Here is a 7513-nt window from a genome sequence, read left to right on the forward strand (position 1 = left end):
TACCATTGGTGTATTAAAATAAGATTTTTTTTTTTTTTGTGACATTCTCCTGAGTCCAAGTGTTTGACCCGTGGGGGAGGGGTACCATTTAACTTTATGATCAAACTTGATCAATGTACAAGCAACAGTCATTTATCATACATTGGTCTTCCTACTTTGATCTGGTTTCATCCAAATATCATGAAATGTCATGATTTTGACTGTTCAGGACCTTTAACAGAACATGGTTTGGTGACAGGGTCTTGTTTGTACACTATGTAAATAATACAATTTTATATTTATTTATTTTATTTATTTATCTACATCTGAACAATAACAATACAAGTCAAGTGTACATATACGTGGATCAACTTCCCGTCACATGACTCTGTGAGAATGATGTCACTTCCTCTGTAACAGTGTCTTCTGGGTACTGTAGTACTTCACGTGTCACCACAGTAGCTACCTGGGAAATGTGATGCGTTCAGTTCGACGCCTCTCCTCAGTGCACCAGTGTGTTAGAATTGGTTGTGTGTGATACCTAAACCTCTGTTCAAATACAGTTTATTAAAATCAATGCTGTAAACACACAAAGCTGTTGACCTGCGTGTATTGAACAGCTCTCCATGTGTTTATGCTAGAGGCTTATCGTGTCATGTCATTGCTGCAGCTCAATCCCCTCTTTCCGCCGATATGAAGTGTGTGCCTATAACATAACACGGGGGTTGTTTTTCTACACACGAGAGAAAATCTTCGCAAAATTGTCTGTAGAACATGAACAATTTGATCTACAAAAAACGAATACATTTGATGAGACTCACGAACACGACGGTGTCGTTTGTTTTGCTCTATGACCTCTACGAGCTTTACAGCAGTCGTCTGAACTCTCTGATGCGGATAGGCTCATTTCGAAGAGGTCTACTTGACATAACCTGTCCTTCCGGGCCGAAGCGTTTGATCTTCAGGGGAGTTGTTTGAAGGTAACCCAGTACCAGGCTGTAAAAAAAATGGCACAACATGCATACGGGGTAAAAACTGCCAAAGAATAAAGTGATTGAACATGGCTCTACATGGCTCTATTGTTCTGAGTTTAGCTCAGGGAAGAGAACCGGAAACTGTGAAATAACTACATCTTAAATGATGTCAAGAAGATTGTTACGTGTATTAGATTATTACGTGTATTAGATTGTTACGTGTATTAGATTATTACGTGTATTAGATTGTTACGTGTATTAGATTATTACATGTATTAGATTGTTACGTGTATTAGATTATTACGTGTATTAGATTGTTACGTGTATTAGATTGTTACGTGTATTAGAATGTTACGTGTATTAGAATGTTACGTGTATTAGTTTGTTACGTGTATTAGATTGTTACGTGTATTAGATTATTACGTGTATTAGATTGTTACGTGTATTAGATTGTTACGTGTATTAGAATGTTACGTGTATTAGATTGTTACGTGTATTAGATTGTTACGTGTATTAGATTGTTACGTGTATTAGAATGTTACGTGTATTAGATTGTTACGTGTATTAGATTGTTACGTGTATTAGTTTGTTACGTGTATTAGTTTGTTACGTGTATTAGATTGTTACGTGTATTAGTTTATTACGTGTATTAGAATGTTATGTGTATTAGTTTATTATGTGTATTAGTTTGTTACGTGTATTAGAATGTTATGTGTATTAGATTGTTACGTGTATTAGATTATTACGTGTATTAGAATGTTATGTGTATTAGTTTGTTATGTGTATTAGTTTGTTACGTGTATTTTAAACTCTTCACACCTGAGAGAGCTGGACCTGAGTGACAAGGACCTGCAGGATTCAGGAGTGGAAGTGCTGTCAGCTGGACTGAAGAACCCAAACTGGAGACAATAAGCTCTTCTGTCAGTAATATTTATTTGTACCCAAACTCATTTTTTATAGAACTACTCATTAACCGTTATCTTAACCCTAACTTAACCTGTGATGGCTAGGGGGCAGTATTTTCACGGCTGGATAAAAAACGTACCCAATTTAATCTGGTTACTACTCCTGCCCAGTAACTAGAATATGTATATAATTATTGGCTTTGGATAGAAAACACCCTAAAGTTTCTAAAACTGTTTGAATGGTGTCTGTGAGTATAAAAGAACTCATATGGCAGGCAAAAACCTGAGAAGATTTCATGCAGGAAGTGGCCTGTCTGACAAGGTGTCGTTCTTCTTGTCTCTGTTTATTGAAGAGTGAGGATCTTAGCTGTCCCGTGACACTTCCTACGGCTTTGCAGGCTCTGGCTGAAAAAAAGTAGCGCGTTTGGGTAGTGGCTGGTTACAGTACTGTGAGACTCAGGCTCGTGCCCGCGTCGACCGAAAGCTTTGTTTACTTTCCTCTGTTTAGCTAAATGGACATTCCCGGTCGGAATATTATCGCTATTTTACGAGAAAAATGGCATAAAAATTGATTTTAAACAGCGGTTGACATGCTTCGAAGTACGATAATGGAATATTTAGATTTTTTTTGTCACGAATTGCGCCATGCGCACGACCCTTATTTACCCTTTCAGATAGTGTCTGGAACGCACGAACAAAACGCCGCAATTTGGATATAACGATGGATTATTTTGGACCAAACTAACATTTGTTATTGAAGTAGCAGTCCTGGGAGTGCATTCTGACGAAGACAACAAAAGGTAATCAAACTTTTATAATAGTAAATCTGATATTGGTGAGTGCTAAACTTGCCGGGTGTCTAAATAGCTAGCCCTGTGATGCCGGGCTATGTACTTAGAATATTGCAAAATGTGCTTTCACCAAAAAGCTATTTTAAAATCGGACATATCGAGTGCATAGAGGAGTTCTGTGTCTATAATTCTTAAAATAATTGTTATGCTTTTTGTGAACGTTTATCGTGAGTAATTTAGTAAATTGTTAGCAAATTCCTCCGGAAGTTTGCGGGGGGTATGCTAGTTCTGAACGTCACATGCTAATGTAAAAAGCTGTTTTTTGATCTAAATATGAACTTGATTGAACAAAACATGCAGGTATTGTATAACATAATGTCCTAGGTTTGTCATCTGATGAAGATCATCAAAGGTTAGTTCTGCATTTAGCTGTGGTTTGGGTTTATGTGACATTATATGCTAGCTTGAAAAATGGGTGTCTGATTATTTCTGGCTTGGTACTCTGCTGACATAATCTAATGTTTTGCTTTCGCTGTAAAGCCTTTTTGAAATCGGACAGTGTGGTTAGATAAAGGAGAGTCTTGTCTTTAAAATGCTGTGAAATAGTCATATGTTTGAAAAATTGAAGTTTTTGTATTTTTGAGGAATTTGTAATTCGCGCCACGCCTATCATTGGATATTGGAGCAGGTGTTCCGCTAGCGCAACGTCTAGATGTAAGAGGTTAAACAATAAAAAAAAGAGTAGGACTGTTTTTAGTTTTTTTTAAGAAGTTGAGGTTTGTTAAAAACCTCTCTAGGGTACGTGGGACGCTAACGTCCCACCTGACCAACATCCAGTGAAAGTGTAGGGCGCCAAATTCAAACAATAGAATCTCATAATTAAAATTCCTCAAACATACAAGTATTATACACCAATTTAAAGATAAACTTCTTGTTAATCCAACCACAATGTCCGATTTCAAAAAGGCTTTACGGTGAAAGCATACCATGCAAATATGTTAGGTCAGCGCCTAGTCACAAAAAAACATTGCCATTTTCTAGCCAAAGAGAGGAGTCACAAAAAGCAGAAATAGAGATAAAATGAATCACTAACCTTTGATGATCTTCATCAGATGACACTCATAGGACTTCATGTTACACAATACATGTATGTTTTGTTTGATAAAGTTCATATTTATATCCAAAAATCTCAGTTTACTTTGGCGCGTTATGTTCAGTAATGTTTTGCACCCGAAAACATTCAGTGATTTTGCAGAGAGCCACATCAATTTACAGAAATACTCATCATAAACTTTGATGAAAGATACAAGTGTTATACATAGGATTAAAGAAACTTCTCCTTAATGCAACCGCTGTGTCATATTTCAAAAAAGCTTTATGGCAAAAGCACACCATGCAATAATCTGAGTACAGCGCTCAGCCACCAAAACAAGCCATACAGATATGTTGTGGAGTCAACAAAAGTCAGAAATAGCGTTATAAATATTCACTTACCTTTGATGATCTTCATCGGAATGCATCCCAGGAATCCCAGTTCCACAATAAATGTTTGTTTTGTTCGATAAAGTTCATCTTTATGTCCAAATACCTCCTTTTTGTTCGTGCGTTTATTTCACTAAACCAAATGCACAAGGTGCGGACACTAAGTCCAGACAAAAAGTCAAAAAAGATCCATTACAGTTCGTAGAAACATGTCAAACGATGTATATAATCAATCTTTAGGATGTTTTTATCATAAATCTTCAATAATATTCCAACCGGACAATTCCTTTGTCTTTAGAAATGAAAGGGAACGGAGCTCGTGCTCACGGCTGCGCATGTGACTAAACTAAAGGCTTTCAGCCAGACCACTGGTTCAAACAGCTCTTATTCGCTCCCTTTTCACAATAGAAGCCTGAAACAACGTTCTAAAGACTGTTGACATCTAGTGGAAGCCTTAGGAAGTGCAATATGACCAAATTTACACTGTATACTGGATAGGAAATCACTTGAAAAACTACAAACCTCAGATTTCCCACTTTCTGGTTGGATTTGTCTCAGGTTTTTGCCTGCCATATGAGTTCTGTTACACTCACAAACATCATTCAAACAGTTTTAGAAACTTCAGGGTGTTTTCTATCCAAATCTATAATATGCATATCCTAGCTTCTGGGCCTGAGTAGCAGGCAGTTTACTCTGGGCACGCTATTCATCCGTACATGAAAATACTGCCCCCTAAACAACCTCAACTGGAATCCTGCCGGTCTGTCATCTGTGCTCTTACAAGCAGCTGGGAGAGAGCTTATTGTGCTAAGTAAAACCCAACCCTAAAGAACATGCAGTCCATCAAGTCCTCAACTACAGACATGCCAACGCACAGTCATACTCGTCCATTATCAACAGAAACTCTGCTGTCAAAGACATGCCTCACTACTAGACCCCTGGTCAGACACGTCAACACACAGTCAAACTGGTTCCTTATCAGCAGCAACTCTGCTGGCTCTGCCAAAGACATACCTCAATGACAGACCCATGGTCAGACACGTCAACACACAGTCAAACTGGTTCCTTATCAGCAGCAACTCTGCTGGCTCTGCCAAAGACATGCCTCACTGTTGGCTGGAGATCTAGACAAAGGAGAGAGAGAGAGGAGGAGAGATGAAGGGGTGAGAAGGAGAGAGGAGAGTTGAAGGGGAGAGAAGGAGAAAGGAGGAGAGAGAGGAGCGTTGAATGGGAGAGAAGGAGAGACAGGAGAGTTAAAGGAGAGAGAAGGAGAGGGAGGAGAGTTGAAGGGGAGAGAAGGAGAAGGAGAGAGGAGAGTTGAAGGGGAGAGAAGAAGAGACAGAGGAGAGAAGGAAAGAGAAGGAGAAAGAGGAGATTTGAAGTTGAGAGAAGGAGAGTTGAAGGGGCGAGAAGGAGGAGAACGAGAGAGAGGAGAGTTGAAGCGAGAAGGAGGAGAACGAGAGAGGGAGAGTTGAAGGGGCGAGAAGGAGGAGAACGAGAGAGAGGAGAGTTGAAGTTGAGAGAAGGAGATAAGAGAGGAGAGTTGGAGGGAAGAGAAGGAGAGAGGAGCGTTGAAGGGGAGAGAAGGAGAGACAGGAGAGTTAACCTGTTGGGGCTAGGGGCAGTATTTGCACGGCCGGATAAAAAACGTACCCGATTTAATCTGGTTACTACTCCTGCCCAGTAACTAGAATATGCATATAATTATTGGCTTTGGATAGAAAACACTCCAAAGTTTCTAAAACTGTTTGAATGGTGTCTGTGAGTATAACAGAACTCATTTGGCAGGCCAAAACCTGAGAAGATTCTGAACAGGAAGCGCTCTCTCTGACCATTTCTTGGCCTTCTTGATCATCTCTAACCAAAACAGGGGATCTCTGGCATGACGTGACATTTTCTAACGCTCCCATAGGCTCTCAGAAGGCGCCAGAAAGCTGAATGGTGGCTTTGCAGGCCCTGGCTGAAAAACATTAGCGCATTTTGTAAGTGGTCGATCTGAGAACAATGAGACTGGGGTGCATATAGGAGTTCTGTATCTATAATTCATAAAATAATTGTTATGTTTTTTGTGAACGTTTATCGTGAGTAATTTAGTAAATTCACCGGAAGTGTTCGGTGGGAATGCTAGTCACATGCTAGTCACATGCTAATGTAAAAAGCTGGTTTTTGATATAAATATGAACTTGATTGAACATAACATGCATGTATTGTATAACATAATGTCCTAGGATTGTCATCTGATGAAGATCATCAAAGGTTAGTGCTGCATTTAGCTGTGGTTTGGGTTTATGTGACATTATATGCTAGCTTGAAAAATGGGTGTCTGATTATTTCTGGCTGGGTACTCTGCTGACATAATCTAATGTTTTGCTTTCGTTGTCAAGCCTTTTTGAAATCGGACAGTGTGGTTAGATTAACCTCTATGGGCAAGGCGGGACGAATTCGTCCCACCTACGTAACAGCCACCTGAATTCAGTGGCGCGATTTTTGAATCGTTTGAAATACTATTACTTCAATTTCTCAAACATATGACTACTTTACAGCTATTTAAAGACAAGACTCTCCTTAATCTAACCACACTGACTGCTGTAAACGAAATCTGTGGTCAGCGTAAGACCTTTAATGCTACTGTCTGTTACTGTCTGCTGCTGTCTGTTACTATCGGCTACGGTCTGTTACTGTCTGTTACCGTCTGTTACCGTCTGTTACCGTCTGTTACCGTCGGTTACCGTCTGTTACCGTCTGTTACCGTCTGCTGCTGTCTGTTGCTGTCTGTTGCTGTCGGTTGCTGTCTGTTGCTGTCTGTTACTGTCTGTTACTGTCTGCTATGGTCTGTTGCTGTCTGCTACTGTCTGTTACTGTCTGTTGCTGTCTGCTGCTGTCTGTTACTGTCTGTTACTGTCTGTTACTGTCTGCTACTGTCTGCAACTGTCTGCTGCTGTCTGCTGCTGTCTGCTGCTGTCTGTTACTGTCTGCTGCTGTCTGTTACTGTCTGCTACTGTCTGTTAGTGTCTGCTTCTGTCTGCTACTGCCTGTTACTGTCTGCTACTGTCTGCTACTGTCTGTTACTGTCTGTTACTGTCTGCTACTGTCTGCTACTGTCTGCTACTCTCTGTTACTGTCTGTTACGGTCTGCTACTGTCTGTTATTGTCTTTTACTGCCTGCTATGGTCTGCTACTGTCTGTTATTGTCGGCTACTGTCTGCTACTGTCTGCTACTCTCTGTTACTGTCTGTTACTGTCTGCTGCTATCTGTTACTGTCTGGTACTGTCTGCTGCTGTCTGCTACTGTCTGTTACTGTCTGGTACTGTCTGTTACTGTCTGCTGCTGTCTGCTGCTGTCTGTTGCTGTTGCTGCTGTCTGCTACTGTCTGCTACTCTC

The sequence above is a fragment of the Salmo salar genome, chromosome ssa04, assembly GCF_905237065.1.
Source record: "Salmo salar chromosome ssa04, Ssal_v3.1, whole genome shotgun sequence".
NCBI classification, from domain to species: Eukaryota; Metazoa; Chordata; class Actinopteri; order Salmoniformes; family Salmonidae; genus Salmo; species Salmo salar.